This window comes from Desmodus rotundus, chromosome 1 (genome assembly GCF_022682495.2).
Source record: "Desmodus rotundus isolate HL8 chromosome 1, HLdesRot8A.1, whole genome shotgun sequence".
NCBI classification, from domain to species: Eukaryota; Metazoa; Chordata; class Mammalia; order Chiroptera; family Phyllostomidae; genus Desmodus; species Desmodus rotundus.
Window position 1 is genome coordinate 55393886 of NC_071387.1, and position 12883 is coordinate 55406768.

At 42.8% G+C, this 12883-nt stretch overlaps 1 protein-coding gene across 1 annotated transcript in view; it reads left to right on the plus strand.

Moving 5' to 3' along the window:
• The window catches only part of KDM4C (lysine demethylase 4C), a 366544-nt gene that overhangs the window by 343517 nt on the left and 10144 nt on the right, over positions 1-12883 (plus strand). The window lies entirely within an intron of this gene.

A 12883-nucleotide genomic window follows, 5' to 3' on the forward strand; every position in this document is an offset into this window, starting at 1 on the left:
GTGCATTGGTCCTTTAGGAGGTTGTTTGCATCTTTAGCCGTCTCTCCCTGATGGACAGAAACCCTGCTGCATTTTACAGCCGGATGTTATTTGGGTTGCTTTCCTAGTTCAGGTGCTATAGTCTGGGGAGCCCAGCTTGCAGTTTAGATCACACACATCTCAGGGGTAACCCACAGCCACTGTAATATCCCTCCAGCACTTCAGATGCCATCCGTGGGAGCCTGGCAAACCCTCTTACGCCTCTGCACTATCTACCAGTGTCAGTGTGGTGATGTGGTTTCTTCTGTAAGTCCTTGGCTATAAGGCTTCCCTCTAGCTGGTGTTCAGTTAGTTATTCAGGATGATTTTTCTATAATTTAGTTGTAATTCCACTTTGGTCCTAGGAGACGGTTAGTGTAGCTTCTACCTACTCTGCCGCCATCTTGAATCCTCTCAAGTCATTTCATTTTTTAGTTTTTCTCTTTAAAATGGGGATATTTGGCCTAGGGGCTCTTAAAGGCCTCTTCCAATTCTGGCAGGGGAGAAAAGCAATGGGTTATCGCTAATCATCTCTGACCATAAGCATGGGAGTGTCCCGCCACAGCCGTCCCCTCTCTTGTACATACACATTCTCCTGTCTCGATTTCAGGCTTTAATGATCACTTGTGTGGGAAATGTGAGGCCAAGACCTGGAAAATGACTGTTATGTGGGTTCATAATGCCACACTCCTAACATGTTGTGTCATATGTATATTGCATTATCGTTTGGAGAACAAGTTATTCTTAAGTCTCAGCCCAGGCATAATTTTTCTTGAGATATTTTTACACGCCATGATGTTTTTTTGCAGTTGTGCATTTCACCACAGAAACTTTGTACAAGCCTCTTCCATAGCAGTAGGATGAGCCCCACACATCTGTCTGTTATATCAGTTCTGCACTTTTTGCTTCACCCATTTGGGAGTCACCCAGTTGGTTTAAGTTAAAACAGTCCTCGGGTGCCCACCAGAGAACAAAATAGTGCTGCTTGAGTAGGTCTCCTTCTTGGGGTGTTGATCCAAAAGGATGTTCCCTTTCTTTGGCCATGGAAGAAGCTGATATTATAAGAGCTAAAAGAATATAGCCAGAGAGTGACTGAGGTTAGATTAAGGGAAATATTAACTGTTCATCTGTGTCCAATTTTTCTTCCATTCTTATACATATTCCATTCCCAATACTTTGGTGATAGAAGAGAGCACTTAGACAAGGGCTTTGGAAATTTAGGAACCATCATCTTAGTTCTGCCTATCACTCCCAGTGGGACTTGGATAGGTCATTCAATGAGGGAATCTTGGCCACAGTGTTGGTTGTCTACTTCTGAGTAGTCATGGCCCCGTTCAGGGCTGCTGCATGAATGAGGCAGGCTAATGAGTAAGTGTGCAGTCCCTCTCACTGCAGCCTTTAAAACACCTCAGTCCCTCCCCCATTCTCCTCCGTGGCCCCCTCCAACTCCCACCCCTAGAAGTTTCTTCTGCCATATGCCTGTGAGTGGTTCTCAGGCCCTTTATTGAACGCAAGTGAGCAGGTCGCTCACTACCAATTTATTGCTATAATGATTAGGAAGCATCTGCTTCTTTGTGTAGAGTCTAAACACTGCCTTTGCAATACTCCACGAGCCAGTCTTAGTTTGTGACTTCTAGTGCAAAACTGGGGGGAAAAACCCATTCTCTCTTTCCTGCCTGTAGAGAACTATCAGTTTCCTCCTGAGTCTTCTCAAATCCAAACAAAACTGTCCTCCTGCCTGAACCAGTTAATACATATTTCTTGTGGGAAGGAGTGAATGATTTAATGAAAAAATGGTTTTCAGAATGCTCTTCCTCCAGGACACTCAGGATGATATTTTTTGGACAATGCCCCACTCAAAATGTTGCTCTCAGGTGTGAGAACACAGTGCCCAAAACCCAGCCTGACCACACAAGCATGACAGCTCTGGTCCTTCAGTCTGCTATGGAGCGCTTCCCAATGCATCTAGGAAGAGTGTTGCATGAATTATTTATGCCACTATTAAAACTCATGTTTGCAGAGACTATTTAATGGCACAAGATAATAAATGGAAAAATCAGGCTCAAAAATTGTATATACAGTATGATCCCAATTATATATAAAAATATAAATATGCAAAGGAAAAATCCTCAGAGGAAATGCATCAAAATGTTACTGATTATATCTGAAGAGTGTAATCATGGGTGATTATGATTTTCAACTTTATCACCTTATGGTTTCCATATGAGCATGTTTTATTTTTATAATCAGAAAAAAATGTTATTTTTTAAAAAGATCTGAACCCTTCTGAGAATTCTTTATATTGTGACTCATTTTCCCTATCTGGATTCTTTTAGATTCTTATGTCAAAATTTCATTTTAGTTCCCCCATTTCTTAGCTCTCTAGGATATAATAACTATATAGTGTGCTAATAATCTTTCTGTTAAATGCTTCTGCTCTATACTGTAATTTATATGTAGTAGTTCCTACATCTATCTTTTCATTTATTGTTATTTTTTAATTTTTATTGAATTTATTGGGGTGACATTGCTTAATACAATTATGTTCTTTTCAGGTGTACAATTCTACAATACATCAGCTGTATGTTGTATTGTGTGTTCACTACCCCAAGTTTTATTCTTTTTTTATTTTAATGCTTGCATTTTCTACTAGAGTTGCATAAAGTAAAAAACCAAATCTGTTTATCTCACTGCAAATCCTAAAGCAAAGGAGGTGCTTGAAAATTAGTTGTTGAATGAATGACTGCCCCTCTGTCCTCTTTCTAGGTGTTTGATGCCTGTCTACCTACAGGACTGGGTTGTTTGGATTTCAACTAGAATAGCATTGTCTGATCTGCTGTAGGAGGTTATTGGCTTCTCACTGCATTCTTTCTTCACTAGTTTGAATCCCAAGGGTCACCTTCTACCAGGGTTTTGTTGTCCCCTCACTGTCATCCTTCAGATGTTCCCTGTTGATATAAATCATATTCAGTCACAGTTCAAATCAAAGTCACCAGCTGCCAGTCACTGTGCTTTGCTTTTCTGTTCTCTCCTTTTAAATATATTAGTTATAATTCTCTGTACTTTTGTATTATCATCTCCATTTGATTAATGAAAAAGCCAGGACATAGAGAGGTAAAACAGCTTTTGCCTGGTGACAGCTCTTTTGACCCTGTAGTGTGACTCCGGACTTGGGAGCACTAGCCTGTGCCGCTTTAACGTGATGTGTCCTATGTGAGTCCAGCACACGCTCTGGGAGGGAGAACACACACCACAGAGTGAAGCAGGAATCTGGCGCTGATGCTCTGATCTCAAAGCTCCCGGTGTGGCATGTGAGCACAGGACAGCCTTCTTTCCCACAAGGCTTATCTTTACCTTTCCTTTCATCTTTCATTTTTCAGCTTTTGGAACTGGCATTTGTTTTTAGAAACCATTACGGAGATGTTCACCTCAAGCCTGTCTTTCTCCATTTTGCAACATAAATTTTTATTGATATAATAAATATTTTGTTTCCCACATGCATTTTAGCCTCTGCCAACATGTATAAAAAGGGGGAAAGATCTGTCCTATATAGATGGAAAAAATTTTCCTCCTATTTGAATATGTGGAGTTTTGGTTCTGGGGTCCTTCCACATTAGTGTCTGCAGGAAAGGTAGAAGGAGGTTGCAGCCAGCTCGGGGCAGTCCTTAGAAATGGTTTTGGCTGTCTTTCCAAATTGGGAAGAATTGGATGTATAGCAGACAACCATGTAACCCTGGGCAAAGGAGGTGATACCAGTTATCCATAAATTTGAGGTAAGGACTAGGATCATTATTGGAATGATTGAAATACAATGTATAAAGCAGTTAGAATGGAGCCCAGCACATAATAAATACTCTGGTAGTGTTTGTGACTGTGGTTTGATTATTTTTGTTGGTAATTGTGGCAGTAATTTTTAGTCAGCTCCTTGGTTAGAGGATCCCTGGGCATAAGACTACTAGTAACACTTGAAAATTATGCATCTTCTATACCTTTATCAAAGGAGAGGTTGTTGCAAGACATCTAAAAGAAGTACCAGAAAGCTTTAAACAAATAAATCTCCTTTTCAAGTAGTTTGTATATCAAGGGCTTTTAGGAGTTGAACGTGAAAGATTTCGTATTTTGGCTTCTGCTGTGATGGGGCATTAGCCCAGGGATCATTGCTGGGATCGTCCAGAACACTCTTCAGAAGAGAAAGGGGTTGGGGCAGTAGCTCTATCCTCCTGGCTTGGCCGACCAGGAGGTACATTCAGTGCAGTAGCCTGACCAGCTGTGGGCACCTCAGTAAAGTCAACTTGTTGACGCCAAAGGCTCCAACAGTGATCCTGCAAAATGCTGCTGGAGCCACCAGCTCACTTCTCTCTTGGGCACCTGTCTTTAAGTGCTACCTTACTGCTCTCACCACAACTTACCTCGCCAGGTGAGTGCAGGAGTTTTAAATGGGGACTCTGTGATTAGTTCAGTTTGTATGGAAGGTGATTTAACATTGAGGGAAGACACGAGGAGTTTTGGTTAATCCTAAGGAGAGAAAGTTCTTGACACAGTTGGTAATAGTGTGAGTCGTGGACACAGAGGGCTCCTACTTCCTGCCACTTTCCCACCACCACATACAGTTCCTCGTGTTGTGGATATTCATATATATGTTTGAATCTCCCACTGGAATCTGAATTCCTTGGGAGAGAGGACTTCACGAGTACTATTTTTGTCTCTCTTTCTCCAACGATGAGGTCAGTGCTAGGCCTAGAGGAAACACTCAGTATATACCAGAGTGAGAGAGAAAAGTGGGGGGAGAGGAAAGAAGGGGCAAGTTCTCTTTATGGTGGGTAATCAGTGAATAAATGACCCTTTTAGTTCTATTCATACTCTCCAATTCTAAGGATGCAGAGAACCTTTTGTTGGCATTTTAGAGCCTCCTGACTTGTCCCTTCTGCCCACATATGCTCACTGCCTCTCTGTGTCCCTCTGTCACAGGCCCTTTGGTTAGATTAGATCCCCAGTGTCACCCCTGACTCTGGTTATTGACTTGTCCATGTATCCTCACTTCAAACGAACAAGAAAGTTAACTTCCAAAGAAACTGCTAGCTTCATACTTTCAATGACTTTTAAAGCTTTTGCATTGAATCTTACCCATTTCTAATAACATAAAGATGTAACTTATTTTAGAAATATTCCTTCTGAGGCTTAATGTAGTAACTCTCAGAAAACAATCTCCATCTCAACCTCTGTGCCTGTACCATGCATGTGTTCACTCTTGGCTTATAGCAGAAGGGAAAGTCTATGTTAACAATTAAGTGGCCCTCAGGAATTCACCAAATGTCAGTGCTGTTCTTTCTGTGAAGACATTCTTTCAGAAGATAGGTGTAAGTGTCAGGATATTGGTGAAGTGTGGCTGATGGGAAAGAATTTAGCTGTTCGAGGGAATAAGGAGGGCATTGCTCCAGCTTAATGGAGACAACCAGAACATCTCAGATAGAGAAAAGGGGTGTGTGTGTGTGTGTGTGTGTGTGTTTCATTTAAGACAGAAGGAAAGAGAAACAATTAAAAAAGATGTCAGACTTGCAGTTTTCCTAGAATGATAAGCATCAATATGTAAGTGAGTCAGCTTGAATCCATTATCCCACAGGCTGAAATGACAGTGTTTTACAACTAGCACGGAACATACTTAGTTAAGATACCTCAGTGCAGCATTCCAGGTTTTCCTTCAGGTATGTTAGAAGGCTTTCAGGTACTGTAGAATGGCTTCAGTCAGAGAAAGCAGCATAGAATTAGTTCTTTCTTTATATGTAGAATGTATAGTATATTCTGGGAGATGATCTTACACAGTGTTCTCAACCTGGCTGAGCATCAGATTGCTTTGGAAGAGGGCTCTGTCATACTCAAACCAGCAGTTACTTACCAGTCAGGGCCATTGGTCGTTAAGTAACAAAAACTGAGCATAACTGATTTAGGCACTATAGAAATTTAGGGGAAGGCTAATAGGAAGCCCACAGAATCTCCAGTTCTGCAAAAGAATAAGGTCAGAAGACAAGGGAGGCTACTCAGCCAGAACACGGGCAGGACAAAGCCACAGAACACAGGCAGGATGAGGTCACTGAGCCAGTCCAGGAAGGATGTAGCCACCTCCCCACGTGTGGTCAGCCCAGACCTGGACTTGGCCATTGGCTGCTACTGCTGCCCTGTGGGAGAGAGATCTGCTCTCTTGTTTCTCTACATCCCTGTTCACAGGTTTTATATCCTGGGCCGGGGAAGCCAACTGGCCAGGCCAGCTGGGCAAAGGAGTATCTGGCGTGTTCCAGCGTCTATAATGGCAGGCCAGCTCTGCCCACCACTTAGACTCTGAAGGGGGAAAGGGATTCAGGTGCTGGGCAGCCAAACGAATGACAGGTAGCCAGTGTGATTGGTGCCGGCTGTCAGTCAGTCTTGTTAATCCCTGCCAGAGTCCAGTAATGAGCAGGTGATTATCACTCAGAATGCCAGCAGCTGCTGCCATCGGTTTGCTGCTGGTCGCTTAAGCATGTTTCCCTTGGGGTACATCACAGGCTGCAAATTATATGTGGATTAACTACTGAGAAATCACGTACCATGTCTTCATCTGGTGCAGCTGGACAGATAGACGGGGCTGCTTGCTTTGTATTTTATATTTGGTAGGGATAGAGGTAGGCATGGGTGGGGAGGGGAGTGATAAGGCAAGCAACAGTGAAGGACAGTAGCTTTTAGAGGTTTGTTTCAAATGGCCCAGTAAGAGTTCCAAGAACATGATTTCAGAATTCAAGTAATCACACTGGCAGTTGGGCTTTTCTCTGTAGTTGGTCGAAAAACGTAGGAATTTGGCTCTAACTTTGGCGAGAATATGATATGACACAGTCTTCTTACCTGGGTTGATGACCCATCTCTGTCCTTTAATCAAAGCCCAAAGTCCATTCTTGATTGTGATTATTATTTCTACATCATCTATTTAGTACTGTAGCTACCAGCTTAGTGGCAGCTCCAGACACCTGTATCCCTGTGGACAGGACTCGGGCAGATTTTAGGGATGTTTACACGCCTCTGGAGGCGATACAGCAAACGGTAAGCAGCTATTTTTGTCAGATGAACGCAAACTGCTTCTGAGGGTCTAGACAGCAGCTGAAAAAAATGCATTAGTTATCATTTTTAATGCGTAGAGTTTTCCAGCAGAGAGGTGTACTTGCTCCAACAACATGTAACAAACTCCATTAGGAAAAAGCTTGTTAGCATTTACATCTTTTAATATAATAGATCTCAAAATCTAGAATTCTTTTTAAAAAATCACTCAGGTCACCTAGAGCTATGGGGAGGCGTGGGGGCCTGGAACTCTCATCTTTAATGTGTGTTCCGGTGGTTGGGGCCATACTTTGAGAAGCTGCGCTCTATTGTCTGACTCCTTTAGCACAACCCAAGGCAAATGTGAGCAAGCTGAAAACCTTTAAAAGCAAGGGCATACTATTCAATGTGGTTTTCCACAAACTAAATCCCCTCATTTTCAGATATTTTATTTTATTTTTCACAGCTTTTTATATTGTATTGATTACGTTATTACAGTTGTCCCAATTTTTCCCCTTTGTCTCCCCATCCAGCCAGCGCCTCCCACTTCCTCAGGCAATCCCCAACCCTTAGTTCATGTCCATGGGTCATGCATTTAAGTTCTTTAGCTACTCTATGTCCTGTACTGTACTTTACATCCCCATGGCTATTCTGTTACTACCTCTGTGTACTTCTTAGTCCCCTCACCTCTTCACTCATTCCCCGATACCCCACTCCCATCTGTCAACCATCAGAACACTCTTTATATCCATGAGTCCATCTCTGTACTTTTTGTTTGCTTAGTGTGTTTTTTAGATTCAGTTGTTGATACGTATGTGTTTATTGCCATTTTATTGTTCACAGTTTTGATCTTCCTTTTCTTAACTAAGTCCCTTTAACATTTCATATAATAATGGCTTGGTAATAATGAACTTCTTTAGGTTTTTTTTTTTTTTAATCTGGGAAGCTCTTTATATGCCCTTCAATTCTAAATATCTTTGCTGGGTAGAGCAACCTTGGCTGTAGGTCCCTGCTTTTCATGATTTTGAATGATTCTTGCCAACCCTTCTAGCCTGCAAAAATTTCTTTTGAGAAATCAGCTGACAGTCTTATGGGAACTCCCCTGTGGGTTACTGCTTTTCTCTTGCTGCTTTTAAGATTTTATCTATAACCTTTGGCATTTTAATTATGATACGTCTTGGCATGGGCCTCTTTGCATCCATCTTGTTTGGGACTCTGTGCTTCCTGGATCTGCATGTGTATTTCCTTCACCAAACCAGGGAAGTTTACTTTCATTATTTTTCAAATAGATTTCCAATTTCTTGCTCTGCTCTTCTCTTTCTGGCATCCCTTTGAAGTGAATGTCGGAATGCTTGAAGTTGTCTCAGAGGCTCCTTACAGTTTCCTCTTTTTTTTTTTTTTTTGGATTCTTCTCCTTGTTCTGATTGGTTGTTTTTGGTTCCTTATGTTCCATATCATTACTTTGATTGTCAGCTTCATCTGTTCTACTGTTGATTCCCTATTAATTGTTTTTTATTTCCATTAGTATATCCTTCATTTTTGTCTGTGTCTTTTCTGTGCTGTTGAGGTCCTCACTAAGTTCCTTGAGCATCCTTATTACCAGTGTTCTGAATTGTGCATTTGATAAATTGCTCATCTCCATTTCGTGTAGTTCTTTTTGTGGAGTTTTGATCTGTTCTTTCATTTGGGCCATGTTTCTTTGTTTCCTCATTTTGGCAGCCTACCTGTGTTTGTTGCCATGTATTAGATGAAGCTGCTATGACTCCCTATCTTGGTAGCTTGGCCTAATGTAGTAGGCGTCCTGTAGTGTCGAGTGGCACAGCCTCCCATATCAACCAAGTTGGGTAATCAAGGTGTGCCCTTCTTGTGGTCTGAGTACAACTTCCTCTTGTAGTTGAGCCTTGTTGGCACATCAATGGGAAGGATTTGGGCAGTCCAGCCAGCTGCAAGGACTGACTGTGACCACTGACTGCCAATCTCTGTGGAGCATCCACTGTGCAGGGAAAGGGTGGTGGTGTTTCAGTGTTGTCTGTAGCTGTCCACTGGGTGTCCACTATAGCTGTCTGGGGTTTCTCGGCTGGTGCAGGCCAGGGTCAGCCACCATTTGTTCTGCCTGAGACCACCCAGCATGAGCTACAAAGCAATCTGCAGATTACTGCTACTTGTACTGGGCTTGGAGGTTCCCAGGTGAAGCCTAACTGTGATCCAAAGCTGGCTGCTGCTAATGCCAAGCCTGGAGCTGCTTAGCCAGAGGTACAGGGGTGACAGGTCACTGAGGTTGGTTGGTGCTTATTTGAGAGGATTTAGGAAGATGTGAAGCCTGAGCCAAGACCAGCCATTTATGTGGAAAAGCCACCGTTGACAGCTTGGGTGGGTCAGAGCCTCAGGGATTATCCAGGGTATGGGGCAAACAGTGTTAGTCAGGGTGATGGAGTCTCAGATATGGCACCCCCTTCCAGCTTTGTGGCTCTGTGGGGGAAGGACTCAGAAAAGGAACAGTGGCCTTTGCCCACCTTTCTCTCTGGGAGAAAGCTGTCTCCCAGCTCTTGTGCTGATACAAGAGACTTGTGTTCCTCCCTGTATGCCATTGGTGCCTTTCAAGATGTTACCCTGGTGCTGGAACTTAGAGGGAGTGAGTCTGAGTAAGTCCTTGTGAGAGCTTTTTAAGAGGAACTGCTTGGGACTCCAGCATTTCTTCCATCAATTCAGCCCCCACTGGTTTTACAGCCAGGAGTTATGGGGGCTAATCTTCCTGGTACTGGAATCTGGGGCTGGGACCCCTCAGTCCCAAGATATCCCTCCCAAATTTTTATCCACCATATATGGGTGTAGGACCAGCCCGTTCCACATATCCACCCCTCCTACAGTCTGGATGGATGTAGTTTCTTTAGTTCCTTATTGTCAGACTTCATTCACCTTGATTTCTGATGGTTCTGAGTGATGGTTGTTCTGTAGTTTAGTTGTAATTTTGATGTGATTGTGTGAAGAGGCAAGCCATGTTTATCCAAGGCCTTCATCTACCACACCTTTTATTTTTGATAATACCCTTTTTTTCCACATGAAAACTTACCCAGAAACCCGATCTATAAAGCGCGAGTTCAGTTCTGGTTGAAGTGATTCTGGGGGCCAAATCTGATACACTCTGCATAGATTTCAGCCCTTTAAGGACCCAAGAGGCCCCACCCCACAGAGTAGTGGAGTCAGTGTGACAGGCCTCCAAGTGGGGACAAGATGCCCTCTCTCTGTCCGCAGGCTGGGGAACTAGACATTGTTGACTCCTCTGGTGTCTCACACAGGTAGGTGGTCAGTAAATAGATATTAGATTAGTGATTGTGACAGTTTTAAGGCCCCCCGCAGCTTTTGCTTTGGAGGGATCAGGGATACCTAAATATCAAACCTTTCAACTTCCTCATCAGCCAATATGTTCCAGGTTCCATTTCTGTTTAAATGCTTTATACTCCGTGTAGTCATAGAAAGTTTCTGGCAAACTCCAAATTTGATACAGCTGATGAATTGAGACCCTTTTTCTATGGAGGAAACTAGATGTTACAAAAATAACTCTCTTGTGTTTTTCTACGAGTGCCTTAAATCTGTTTGGAAAGTAGCTGGGGTTTAAGTAATGAATAATACTCACGAAATGAAGTTATATGCAAGTCAGATATGTTCTCTTCCAGCTAACAGACCTGGCAAAGGGTGAGAAGGCAGCCCTCATGACAAGCAACAGTGCCTCCTGGCGGTGCAGGGGAGGGGAGTCACAGAACAATTTTATGTTATATTGCTGGTTGGTTATTTTTCTTTATTTTCCCACTATGAACAAAGAAAAAAAGGAGTTGTAAAAGTAAGAATGTTGAGAAAGGAAACTGAGTTTTGAGTCAGTTTTGATATGGAAGAGTGTGAGTTGGTCTAGAGCTTTGGGGCTGATAGAGAGCAGAGCGAGGCTGTGGCTGAGTCAGGAGTTCCTTGAGGCCAGGTCCTTTCGGCCAGATTAGGGTTTGCTGTGATTAAAGGGTGACTGACACACAGTAAGAAAAATACCAAGTAGTATCTCAGGCATTTAGTTTTCAAACACCTTTCAATAAAAAGAAGTGGTTTTTTACTTGTTGACGTTGCATACATTTAGTTCATTAATAAAGCCATACTTTTATGACAAATACCTCGAGTAAACTTTATGCTTTGCTTAGGCCACATTTCTATGGCCATTGCCACACTGTGGTAGCATGGTACCTAAAATTGCAGGTCAGGATTGTTTGGGAGGGTTATTTTAAATGTTAGAAAACCTCTGTTGAAGGTTAAATCTGTAAGACTAAGGCCCTAACTCTCTGCGTAATGGTGGGTTTTGGTGGATGAGGAAACTGGAAGTGAAGCTTCCATTATTCCCTGAGGCCTTGACTTATCTCTGTTGGGATTGAAGAAGGGCCCAATACATAGAACTTGTCCTCCACAAGGAAAAGCAATATAAAGAGACAAAGAAGTCCAGATTTGGAGATTTAAAAAATCTCCTTTATTACAAAAAAGCAGATAGTGTAGAGCAGGGGTGTCAAACTCATTTTGACGGGGACCACATCAGCCTCGCGGTTGCCTTCAGAGCCGAATGTAGTTTTAGGACTGTGCAAATGTAACTACTCCTTAACAGTTAGCAAGAGCTCCGTGCTGCTGCTGGGTAGAAACAAGGTGCCGGGCTGGATAAAACAAGGTGGAGGGCTGGATTTGGCCCCGTGGGCCTTGTGTTTGCCACTGGGGCTGTAGAGTGTGGCTGGTGTCTGCAGGCAAACAGGTTTCCTAATATTGGACCGGAGAATAAGGTAGGCCTCCTAGGGATGCCACCAGCTCCTTTCTGGGGAAGGAGCAGAGCACAATGAGTTCTCTGCCCACAGGGTGGCTCCGAAGAGAAGGGTAAAGTGAGGTTAAGACAGAGCCACATGTGTCCTGGCTCACAGCCCCTGGGTATCTCAGCACATTATTAACAGTGTCCCTAGGCCAAAAGAAATAACAAACAGTTCCATCTATTAAGTTAGTTAGGTCTATACCACTTAACAGGAGTGTAAGCTAGGATTCTGACAAGTGTCCTGTGCTTTTCCTGAAAATACCCCACAGAGCCCCTGTGTGTTTGTCATGGCACCCAAGGCACTGTGGTGCATAGTTTGGAAAATACAGTCTCCTGCAGAATTCAAAAATAAAATTAAGTCACTTCTTATTCTCTTAACAGAATGAATGAATGAGGGAGTAGAAAAAAGGCTGGGAACATTACCCGAATGGAGCTTCCTCCACAGGGAAGAAAACTTTAGGAGAGGGAAGAAACATACTCTTGTCCCAAAGTGTCACCAAAGTATCCAGGTTTCAGCTCAGAGTTATCCCAGAGCTAATGTGACTCCCAAGCTAGGAGACTGGGCAGTGTGCATAATACTTAGAAGTTAAACCTTTCAATGTTCTTAATACCACATATACATCAGGAAGAGGAATGGAAAAGGAGGTGATAACCGCATGGACACAGATCGAGTACCACATTTCTATAGCCTGCCCTTGCAATTCTGCATGCCCAAAGTCAAATGTTATGAAGGCCAAGAATAAACTTGTTTTCACTGGACTAAGGTAGATACAGACTGTCAATTCTACAGAGCCTCTGAGCACACAGTTTTTTTCCTCTGTCCATAGCTCTAAATGGAAGCATAGCCTATAGAGAGAAAAATGAATAGCTGAGCTTTTCATGTTTACTTCCTAACAATGAAATGGCCACTCCATTATAATGCAAGTCTTTTATTAATAATGAGAAGTAATATATGGTGGATTTCTAATCATAAGCAACTAA